Source organism: Stomoxys calcitrans, chromosome 1, assembly GCF_963082655.1.
Source record: "Stomoxys calcitrans chromosome 1, idStoCalc2.1, whole genome shotgun sequence".
NCBI lineage: Eukaryota > Metazoa > Arthropoda > Insecta > Diptera > Muscidae > Stomoxys > Stomoxys calcitrans.
Window position 1 is genome coordinate 217459939 of NC_081552.1, and position 12631 is coordinate 217472569.

The window sequence follows — 12631 nt, forward strand, 5'->3', positions numbered from 1 at the left end:
GACTACTGTGGTGCTTACCAGCCAGCTCTGTTTGTTGCTGCTGTTGTCTACGTACGATGAGAGCAGTCAGCAGTGAGTGGATGTGGTGGATATGGATATGCCTGTGAATGTGGGGATGCCTGTAGTACGAGTGTAGTGTGTTTGACTGACGTTGTGTGTTGTGTGTGTTTTTTCTTGTTTGGAGGGTATCATCGTTCTAAAAGTAAAAAGCCTGCTTTAGTCTATCGTCTGACGTTCAGAGAAGCATACCATTGTGCAGGCGTGAATATACGTTTTTTCTCTCAACTCGACAATAAAACGTGCGTTGTTTTTCAACTTTCTTTGTCACTCACAACAACAAAAGGAAAAAAGTACGCACCACAATGGCCATAATACCCTCACAATAATCGCCATAATACGACAACAACAAATATTACGCATGCAAACGAAACAACATCATCATTAACACCATTGTTGTTATAAATTGCACAAAAACAAAAATGCCAATAAAACACCGGTGAAAAATGAAAACATTTACTGTTTGGTTGTGTGTGTGTGTGTGGTAAACAAAATTTGTGTTTTTATTGATTTTTTTTTATATAAGAAAAAAGATTTGTAGTGTTTGTGTGGTTTTGTTTTTTGTTAATTTCAATTCAAAGTTGGCCCAACAAATAAAAAAAGTTGACCAACCGGAAGGAAAAGTTGTTGTGGGGCATTGCCGGTGTTAAGGATCTTTTTGTGGTTTTAAGCCTACTGCTCCTCGTTTGAAATTTGTTGTTGTGGGTGGGATTGGGTATATGGTAGTCATTGGTCTCTAGTACCACTGACAGAGTTTTTCCAAAAAAATGCAAGCGCGACCGTGTGTGTGTTTGTGTGTGTCAATTGTTTTTTGTTTTGGTTTAAATGATTTTTCTGGATTTGTGTTTAAATCAGTTGGCCAAAGAAATAAAATGAAATGAATGCATAAATGAAAATGAAAATAAATGTATAAAGTTTTTATTATTGTGTACCAATTGTTGCCTCCTCTTTCATTATACTCAACAATCCTACCTCGTAAAAAATGAATTATGTGATAATAAATAATGTATATGTTGTTGTTTTCCCCTTAAATCTCAAACAATGGAATAAGAATATAGAAAAATATTTAATTGAAGAAAATTACAAGTGGAAATTATACAAGTGCTAATTGTGAATATGTTTTCCGTGTAATCTTCAAAAGAAAAAAAAAAAAGTAATAAAGAGAAACAAATAAAGAAAATCTTGAACAAAATGTGTCCCCATAAGAATGCAGATAATGGTTTTCAATAATGAGTAAAATTTTTATATATTTTTATGTACATAAACCAATAAAATCCAGTTCATTTTCTTATAGTTAAGAGCTAGCCTAAAGACTAGGTCAAGTCTATTGGGGTCAGTATGATTTCAGTGAAGAAAGCTTACTTTACTTCACTACTATTGGCTATGACAGAATGTTTGTCCCATTAGCCGAACTCAGAACAGCCTTCCAAGCGCCTCGATCTTCTGCTATCCTTCTATAATCTATGACACCAAGTTGCTAGGTGTCTCTCTTGGTCGTTCTAGTTTGCGTGTACCACCATATTTGCCTTCAAGAGACATTTTTGCTGGAGCTTCTTCATTCATTCTGTCAATATGACCTAGCCAACGCAGCCATTGTATTCTTATACCTCTAACTATGCTATCGTTGTCATACAGCTCGTGGTTCATACGACGCCTATTTTCTTCATTAACGCAAGCTGGTCCATATATTCTACGAAGAATCTTTCTCTCAAACACTCCAAGTACTACTTCGTCTGCTTTCACAATTACTTATGCCTCAGAACCATATGAAAACGAGGGTAGTATCAGTGTCTTGTATAGTGTAATCTTCGTCTGTCGTGGGGTGGCCTTGTTTCTAAACTGCTATTATTTGCTTTATTTCAAAACTGGTGTCATTCGTTTCGGTTAGGGCGGTGCCAAGGCAGATAAGGTTGCTGACTATCTCAAAATTGTGGTTTCCAACTTTCTCCATTTTTATACCCACCACCATAGGACGGGGGTATACTAATCTAGTCATTTCGTTTGAGACACCTCGAAATATTCCTCTAAGAGTCCATAAAGTACATATATAATTGATCGTCTCGACGTTCTGAGTCGATCTAGTCATGTTCGTCCGTCTGTCAAAATCACGATAGCGGTCGAACGCGTAAGGCTAGCCGCTTCAAATTTTGCACAGATACTTACTACTAACTTAGGACGTTGGGAATTCGGTTTATATTTAGATAAAGCTCCTATATAAGCCGATCTCCCGACTTGACTTCTTGAGTCCCTGGAAGCCACAACTTTTGTCCGATTTGGCTGAAATTTTGCGCGTAGTATACTGTTACGACTTCCAACAACTGTGCACGGTCCAAATCGGTTTGTAACCTGATATAGCTCCCATATGAACCGATCTCCCGATTTGAATTCTTGAGTCCGTGGAAGCCGCAATTTTTGTTTGATTTGGCTAAAGTTTTGCATGTAGTGTTCTGTTGTGACTTCTAATAACTGTGCCAAGTACGGTCTGAATCGGTCTATAACCTGATATAGCTCCCATATAAACCGATCTCTCGATGTGACTTGTTAAGTCGCTGGTAGCCGCAAATTTCATCTGATTTGCATGCGGTGTACTTTTACGACTTCCAACAAGTGTGTTAAGTACAGTCCAGATAGATCTATAACCTGATATAGCTCCCATATTAACCAATCTAAAGATTTGACTTCTGGAGTCCTTAGGTTAGGTTGAATAAAGGGTGCAGCTATTAATCATCCCCATGCCACTATGGACATACACCAAAACCAGCAGTCGGCTTGTTGTGCGTTATAAATACAAGAAAAAGTAACCTCGAAAAAGAAAATCTAAGTCGTGCTACTTACAAAATCCTTATTTTTTTCCATGCCACGCCTCTAAGTTGGTTCATGTCTGGTATTGTGTCCCCACTTAAATGCCGGTATCTGTTAGACACGAAAGCCGGGCAATAACAAAGGAATTGCTCGAAAGTCTCATCATCTTCCTCGCACGCCCTACACATGCACTTGCTGCACCGAGTTTACATAAGTGAGCTCGTAGTCCTATGTGTCCCCAGTATACCAATAGCTATACTGACCTCCTTCTTACTTTTTCTCTCGATCTGGATCCCCGCATAGGATTTTTGCCGTCCTACCGACCGTTTTGGTGTTCCACGGGGTTGCATGCGTATTCGTCGCCCGTCGCTACTCTGGCCTTCTCCACCAAATGCCTTTTCATTCCCCCTTAATCCGTTATGGCCCGGCAACCAAACGATGCGGATTTTGCCATCCTCAGAGTAGGCGTTAATCTCCTTCTTATTCTGCAAGACTATTCGTGACCTTACCGTCCTGGTTGTTATTGCCTGTTTATAATCCGTAAAGATGTTCTTACTCGACGTCCTTGCGTAGCACCACACAACCTCCGCCTGCCAATCAAGCCATAAATGACTGTTTGGCAAGCAATACAAAATTTGGCATACTCGAGGTGGCCAATTTTCAAGCCCCAAGGATCAGCTTTTGTGTCCCCCAAATGTTGCATACTTATTGGAAAACTCCTAACATTGACCGTGTAAAGTTTTGTGTCTATATCTCTATCCGTTCAAAAGTTTCAGAATTATTTACGAGATTTTTCGATTTGGCATTACTGTGCGCCGTTCGGACTCGGCATAAAATAAGGAGGCCCCTTATCATTAACTTAAACTTTAATCGGACTGCACTCATTGATGGGAGAGAAGTATACCCTGTTCCTGAATAGAATTTTCATGGACAATTTAGTAGTAGTAATTTCTCGGGAAGTGTTTATCTTCCAAATGTCTGGGTCCAGACACTTGACTCTAAATTTGGATATCAGATTCGTACTACTACTCCAAAAGAGCTTGTTCTTGAGCCTTGATTTCTAGCTCTAAGATTCTTTGACCCGAATTTGGGTCTTACTTGACTCTGCTCCTAATTTCACTTTCATTTGTGTCCCATACTGTGCATATCAGGTTATGTCTCCACTTTTTGTGGTTTTAGGGAGTTATACAGTCCTAATACTTGGGAGAATATAGGCGACGTATGCAACACGAGCTTTATGCGCTGTATGACGACGATAGCATAGTTATACGCATCAAAATACAACGGCTGCGTTGGCTAGGTCATGTTGTCAGAATGGATGAAGAAGCTCCAGCAAATAAGTCTTTTTGAAGGCATGAGAGACACCTCGAAACTTGGTGTCAGAGATTTTATAATAAACGCAGGAGATCGAGGCGCTTGGAACTCTATTCTACGTTCGGCTAGTGGAACAAATCTTCTGTCATAGCCAATTAAAGTAAGTAAGTAAGTAATATTTGACCCCAAATGTGTATATCCGATCCGATTTCTATTGTAGTACTAAAGAATTTTTATTTGAGTTCCATGTTATGCCGGTCGACATACCTTCCAGTTTCTATGTCCGATAGAAGTGATATTTTGGTGTGGGACGTCCACCTAGACTATTGAACCTAAGTTTCTTAATCTACTCGTAAATATCTGATATTTAATTCCAATATTTTCCATATTATGTCTGATGTCAGTTTGAGAGGCATTCACAGAGTTTCTTGGACTCAAAATTAATAAATCAGATTTACGATTTTTCCCTACAATAAGGATACACAAACAAAATTGCGCTTTAACTATATGCTTGTATTTTTGAGCAAATACTTCGTATTGATGTTCATTCCTTTTAATAGCCGAGACCGAAAGGCTTGCCTCAGCTTTGCCTTTTACATGGCATAGTACTTGGCAAATGTCGCTAGCATTATGAGGGGACAAACATCACTGACAATTTTTCAGATGTTCTCGCCAGTATATGAACCTCTGCGCCTCCTCATGTTTAAATACAGCTTCCACATAAGCTTATCGTGAGCAATTGTTATCCATTCGCTGTTTTATTATTTTGCTTCGGATTCATTAAAAAACCAGGCTCATTTTATTTCGCATAGAGGCCTTGTTGTATATGTACGTAATGATGTAGCGTTCCAAAGACGACAACACCTGGACTCACAGGATCCTTAATTTAACTCCCTTTGGGCTCGGTATAGAAGTCCAAACTCAGAAAGGGAGGCTTTCATGAACGGCTTTGACGCCCTTTCTGATTCCATTACAAATATTTTGGAGGATTTTCCGGGCAGTGATCGTTGTCGCTGGGGATTTCATTGTCCACAAGTCCTCCTTGCTTTCCCATTCGAGTCATACGATTCCTAAGGGGCAAATACGTTGAGCTTTTCGCTGCGCATAATGGTTTGGCGCCACTAGTGAACGAACCGACACATATCGCATGTGTCCAAGGGCACCAAAATAATACTCTTGACCTTTTTTTTAACTTCACACCCTGAAAAGTATGAACTTAATACTCTTGCACCTCTTGGTAACTCCGATCACTGCATTGTTTCACCATATTTTTCGAATTCTGCTGTTCGTAGTGCTTCCTCCCCATTCGCGAAGTGGTTAATATTTTTATACGAAAAAGCCCTTTGAGCTGAACTCAATGGATTCTTTCAGCATTTTAATTGGAAACTATGTTTTCTAGATGACGATATAAATGCTGAAATGATTGAGAACAACATTTTAAAGGGAATGAGGACATTATTTCCAGTTAAGACTATAAGGGCTAAATCAGATGACAAAAGTTGGTTTAACCAGTCATGCAGATATGCTGTCAGATCGAAAGAGGTGGCATTCACGAACTGGTGCTTGGATAAGAATGTCGATACTGAAGTGCTACGCATGCAGGCAAGGTCTTCGTGTGCCAATGTGCTTAGGCGCGAAAAATTTCTTTAGGAACAGCGTCTGCGTACTAAGGTTCTTGCTTCTACGCGAGGAAGTAAGAGCTTTTGGTCGCTCGTGTAAAGGGTAAAGGTTAGTTCTTCACCTTTTCCAACTCTTGTTAAGGATGATCAAACGTTCACTGACCCAGTTGATAAGGCTAACCTGTTGGCTGATATATGTGCAGGAAACTTTTCCCTGCCGGATAGCAATCAACCACTCCCCTCAATCGAATTCGAATTTTTTCGACCTCGTGGAGTAAGAAGGGTTCTTGAGAATCTAGACGTAAATGAATCCCGGGCCCGGATGGCATATCAACACTTGTCTTGCTCAAGTGTTCTTTGACGCTTGGCCGTTTATTACGCAACTTTTTCAATCTTGCCTACCGTGCGGGAGTTTTCCCGGCGAGTTGGAAGGTTGCGAACGTTTAGCCAATACCCAAGAAGGGTGAGGCGAACAACCCTGTGACTTACCGGCCAATTGCGATATGCTCTGCTCTCTGCAAGGTTTTGGAGAGCATGGTTAATCGCCATCTTGTGAGGTATTTAGAGTCTAATGGCTTCCTTAGTGAACTACAGTATGGGTTCCGCAGAAATAGCTCTACGGGCGCCGTCATGGCACTTTTGCCGGAACGTTGTAGTCTCTCAATCCACCAGTTTGGTTAGAGAAAGGTTGTGTCTTTGGATATCCCCAAGGCATTTGATAGGGTATGGTACGGTGCACTACTATCAAAGCTTGTCGCATTTGGTGTCGGTAAAGGTTGCGTTCAATTTATTTCGAGCTTTATCAGATATCGCACTATTCGAGTCGTTGTAGATGGGTTCTCATCGAATGAGCATAAATTGACCGCAGGTGTACCGCAGGGCTCTGTTCTTTCTCCTTCTTTCCTTCCTTTTCTTATTCTTATCAACGATCTGTTGAGTCAAACATCGAATCCGATCTACTCTTTTGCGAATGACAGTATTCTCTGTCATTCGTACTCATTCGACCATAGGCCAGTCTTCGAGAGATTGAGGACTAGAGGCGCGTTATGGATGATGCACTCCGCCAGGATTTGCTGGCCATTTCTGAGTGGGGTTGAATGAATCGTGTACATTTTAATGCACGGAAGACTCAGTGCTGCTTGTTATCACACAAACGATTCGCTGACCCATTACGATTATCTTTGTCTATCGACGGTGTAGATGTTGAGCAATTAGAAGCTCTTGATGTTCTGGACATGAAAATACAAAGCAATGTCCGTTGGGCTAAACATGTATTTGAAGTGTCGAAAGAAGCATTCAAGTGATTAGGCTTCCTTGAACGGTGTAAGAATTACTTCACTTTGTCTGATCTTAACATCTACACCACTTTTGTAAGGCCGAAAATGGAGTACAATTCACATGTATGGGCTGGAGCTTCAAAATCATCTCTGGAGCCACTGGCCCGTGTACAGAGGAGAGTGATGGTGATAATTGGGGACAGTAGGGTATCTAACTCTATTGCCTCCCTTGAACATCGTCGCAATTTGGGTTGTTTGGCGCTGTTCTATCGGTACTTTCATGGTGTGTGTTCGTCTGATATTCGTCTTCTTATTCCAGATGTAAGGATGTTTGTCAGAAATGATAGACATTTCAGGAACTCGCACCCGTTTGTAATTGATTGGCTAGCGGACCGGACAATAGAGAGAATTCTTATTTCGCCCGAACAGTTCGTATGTGGAATCAACTTTCGGCTAATGTTTTTCCCTCCTAGAGATTGGTTTATATAGGAGCTATATCAGGCTATGGACCGATTTGGACCATATTTGACACGTATGTTGAAGGTCATGAGAGTAGCCGTTGTGCTAAGTTTCGGCCAAATCGGATAATAATTACGCCCTCTGGAGGCTCAAGAAGCCAAGAGCACAGATCTATTTAAATGGTAGCTATATCAGGTTATGGACCGATACTCAGCGCAGTTGTTGGAAGTCAACCATACTCAGCACAGTTGATGAAAGTCGTAATAAAACACCTCATACAGCTAAATTTGGATAAGAATTGTGCCCTCTAGTGGCTCAAGAAGTCAAGACCTGAGATCGGTTTATATGGCAGCATTACCAAAACATGGACCGATATAGCCCATTTACAATTCCAACCGACCTACACAAATAAGAAGTATTTGTGCAAAATTTTAAGTTCGAATGTTAGCGTGCTTTCGACAGACAGACGGACGGTCGGACGGACGGACGGATTCTTGTTCCTGACATTTTAAGTCGAGTTAGCCATGACTTAAAATGTCAGGAACAAGAATATATATACTTTATGGGGTCTTAGTCGAATATTTCGAGGAGTTACAAACGGAATGATGAAATTAGTATACCCCGATCCTATGGTGGAGGGTATAAAAAAGAAATTAGACCCATAATTATTGTACGATTTGGCTAAAATTTTAATAGTGGTGTTCCATATCCATATAAGTATGATATTTTATATCTGTAAAAATTGATTGATACTTCAGCTGTGTACCGTATGTAAAAATGGCCGAATGAGTCTGCAGCCTGTCCCATTTAGTCGCAGCTAATTCTCTTGAAATCGTTATTTAAAAACAACAATTGCCTGACTTTCCTCCGACTTTTAAATGAAATTTTTGTTTAAAAAAATAACCTTTCGCAAAATTTTGCATTCTTCGTTTATAGCTTTCAACGCAAAAAACTATTTGCAATATATTTCCAAAAAAAAAATATTACATTTTCACAATATACTGTCTTTGTGTTCCCAGTAAATTGGGTCATGTACTTTCTTAGCTCTGGCTGGCATATAGAACTTAACACACCGGAAAGTCCAGCAGCCTCAACGTTCATAACGTACCATGCCATCGAGCATATTCGCATGCATTTATAACAGAAAACTTCACTATGATCATCCGGAGAGCAGATGTTATGTTTCACAAAAACCAATTGTTGGAAAACGAGAGGGCGCATCACCTAAAAAAACTTTAAGTTGAATTTCTAATAAACCTGCGCCCAACGACAAGGAACTGAAATAGCATCGACAAAAGTAATTTGATTGGGAAACAATAAAAGTGGAAAAAATTTTCAAAGCCATCGCATATTGAATGTTTCATAGAAATTTAATTTTAATACAAAAGAAATGTTGCAAAGAGGCCCTTCCTGACTTAACATTATTTCGTACTAGCTGGACAGGGCCCGCTCCGCTGCGCTTTCTTTCTCTCTCTTATTTTATCTGAGCTCTATACTGGCACGGTCAGGAAAAAAGACCTGTTTGGGGGTGCTAGTACGACCTTTCTTATATTTCGCCCTAATGTGGATATCATATTGGTGCTCCACTCCCAAATTTCTTTCATTTGAGGCTTATATTGCTTTGATAGGTAAATATATGTTGATATCAGATTCGTGGTCCGCAATACCTATTTCCATAGTCGGCAGATATGTTCGGTTTGTGGGTGTTTTGGGGGATGGGCGGCACTCAGTGACTTGGCTGTGAAAATATCTATCAGATTCGTGTTCTACTCTTAAATACCTCTTAATTGAGCCCTATATTGCAATTGTTAGCAAATGCGTCCCATTTAGGTTGTCTTATGGGGGTGGGGTGGCCCCATAATCACTTTTTCCTGAATATTGATATCAGATTCGTGATTTACGCCCAAAGACCTTTCCTTTGAGGCCGATATTCCTATGATCGTCAATTTGTCCTGGTGGGGGCTTATTTTGGGAGACGATCGCCCCCAAGCAATTGTTTCCTTATTTGGATATCAGATTCGTATTCCACACTCAAACACCTTTTATTTGAGCCCCATATTGCCATGGTCAGTAAATAAGTCTTATTTGGGCAGTGTTTTGGGTTGTTTAGGGGTGTTTGGGGGTTGTGGTGGTCCCCCAAACACTTAGTCCGGCAATTGGATATCGGAAATGTTTTCTAATCTTAAATACCTTTCATTTGAGTCCCATATTGTCGTGATTGGTCTTTATATATATTTGGTCGGTTTTGGCGGCTGGCCCTCTAGGTACCCCATCCGAAATTTAGATACCAATTTTTTTGTTTTTTAGGTTACTATAAGGCGGCACACAAAATTTCACTTAAATCGCATTACGCATATCCGAGATCTGGCTTTTTTGAAAATCAGGGTAAGGGGAGGGTCCGCCCCCTTCAGATATCAAAAAATGTAGTACCCTTTTCACCACGGGATCATTATGCACCATCTGTGAAAATTTGAAGAAAATCGGTTCAGCCGTTTTTGAGTCTCTACGGAACAGACAAACAAACAAACAAACCAACAAACACAAATTCATTTTTATACCCTCCACCATAGGATAAGGGTATACTAATTTCGTCATTCGTCATTCGAAATATGCATCTAAGACCCTATAAAGTATATATATTCTTGATCGTCATGTCATTTTAAGTCGATCTAGCCATGTCCGTCTGTCTGCCGACAGACGCTAACTCGAAGGAGTAAAGATAGCCGCTTGAAATTTTGCACAAATACTTTTTATTAGTGTAGGTCGGTTGGTATTGTAAGTGGGCCAAATCGGTCCGTGTTTTAATATAGCTGCCATGGGTCTTGACTTCTTAAGCCTCTAGAGGGCCCAATTCTCATCAGATTTGGCTGAAATTGCATGAGGTGTTTTGTTATGACTTCCAATAACTGTGCTAAGTATGGCGTATATCGGTATAGAACCTGATATAGCTGCCATATAAACCGATCTGCGATCTTGACTTCTTGAACCTCTAGAGGGCGACATTTTTATCCCATTTGGGTGAAATTTTGACATAGTGCTCTCTTATGACTTCCAACAACTGTGCCAAGTATAGTCCAAATCGGTAAATAAACTTGTATAGCTCCCTTATAAACCAATCTACCGATTAGACCCTTACAGGCCGCAATTTTTGTTCGATTTGGCTGAAATTTTGCATTTGGTGTTATGACTTCCAACAACTGTGCCAAGTACGGCCAAACTCGGTCTATAACCTGATTTAGCTCCCATATAAACCGATCTCCCGATTTGACCTCTTGAGCCCTTAAAAGCCTCAATTTTTGTCCGATTTGGATGAAATTTTGCATGTAGTGTTTTGCTATAATTTCCAAAAACTGTGTCTAGTACGGTCCGAACTGGTCTATAACCTGATATAGCTCCCATATAAACCGATCTCCCGATTTGACTTTTTTTCAATTTTTATCCGATTTGGTTGAAATTTTGCACATAGCGTTCTGTTATGACTTCCAACTTCTGTGCCAAGTACGGTTCGAATCGTTCATAACCTGATATAGCTCCCATATAAACCGATCTCCCGATTTGACTTATTGAATCGGTCTATAAGCCTATTTAGCCTTTATATAAACAGACTCCAGTTTTGAATCGATTTTCCCGAAATTTTCGCATATTGTGTAGGTTGAGCTGGAAGGAAACATAGGCTATATAATTTTTTGGTAAGGGAAGGGGGACGGACCCTCCCCCTAATGCCAAAAACACAACTCAAAATCAAAAGTGGACCGATCGGAACAATATAGGTATCAAATGAAAGGTATTGGAGAATATAATACGAATATGGTATTAAAATTTGTGTCTGAGTACCCACCGGGCCGCTCCAACCCCAAAACTCTCCAAGCAGACATATTCGTAAATGATGTCAATATGGGACTCAAATGAAAATTTTAGGCAGTAGATTACAAATATGGCATGAAACATTAGGTCTAAGTAATGGGAGGTCGCCCCACCCCCAAAAGGGCACATTAGCCGTTAATGGCTATATGGGGCTCAAATGAAAGGTATTTGGGAATAATTACCAATATGACATTAAATTTGCGCTTAAGTCTAGGTGGTGCTTTTCCTCGAAAAGATACGTCAAATGGGTTATTTGACCCATTAGGACAATGTGGAACTCAAATAAAAGGTATGTGAGAGTAAAAAACTAATTTGATATCCAATTTTGGAGCCAAGGGCTTTGGGGTACGCCCAAAAGCAGCCCCTAAACTGAACTTCATTTCCGTAGGAAATAAAGAACGAATTTGATATCTAATTTCAGTACAAAGTATCGGTGGCCGCCCCAATCCCAAAACACCCTCCAAACGGTTCATACCTACCGGCCATGGCAGTGTAGGGCTCAAATTAAAGGGATTTGGAAGTGCAGCACGAATGTCATATCCATATTTGAGTCGAAATGTTTGAGGTGCCATCCCTCCCCTAATGAGAACATTACCCTAAGGAAGAACATTACCACCAGGAACTGAGAAGGGGCAAATTCTCACACATCAATGAGTGCTTTCCGATTCAAGTTTAAATTTAATGAACCTTTTTTTATAGCCGAGTCCGAACGGCGTCCCGCAGTGCGACATCTCTTTGGGGAAAACTTTTTAAATGACCATGCATGGCATTGTACCTCGCAAATGTCGCCAACATTAAAGGGGATAAACACCACTTTGTCCGATGTTCTCGCCAGGATTCGAACGCGTTCAGCATCATAGGCTACAATGGCACGAATTTGATATCCGCATTCTGGTCGAAGTATCCCCACCCTAAAAAGGTATTAGAGAGATAAAGAAGGCGCAGCGTAGCGGGCCCGGTTCGGCTAGTAATATATATATTTTGATCGTCTCGACATTCTGAGTCGAACTAGCCTTGTCCGTCAGTCTGTCGAAATCACTATAGCGGTCAAACGCGTAAAGCTAGCCGCTTGAAATTTTGCACAGATGCTTAATGTAGGTCGTTGGGTTTTGCAAATGGGACGTATTGGTTCAGTTTTGAATATAGCTCTTATATAAACCGATCTCCCGATTTGATTTCTTGAGCCTCTTGAAGCCACGATTTTCATCCGATTTGGCTGAAATTTTGCCCATAGTGTTT

The 12631-nt window shown here is 40.4% G+C and overlaps 1 protein-coding gene across 9 annotated transcripts in view; it reads left to right on the top strand.

The window, feature by feature from the left end:
• Positions 1-239: 239 nt before the first annotated feature.
• Positions 240-12631, top strand: part of LOC106090109 (collagen alpha-1(XVIII) chain) — a 1585531-nt gene continuing 1573139 nt past the window's right edge. For 8 of the 9 annotated variants that reach the window (XM_059369513.1, XM_059369516.1, XM_059369517.1 and 5 more), the window contains exons 1-2: positions 240-350; positions 1109-1290. The gene's annotated coding sequence lies outside the window, so the exon portion shown is untranslated. Of the gene's footprint in view, positions 351-597; positions 851-1108; positions 1291-12631 lie in introns of those variants that run through there. The other variant, XM_059369507.1, reaches the window with a different exon arrangement.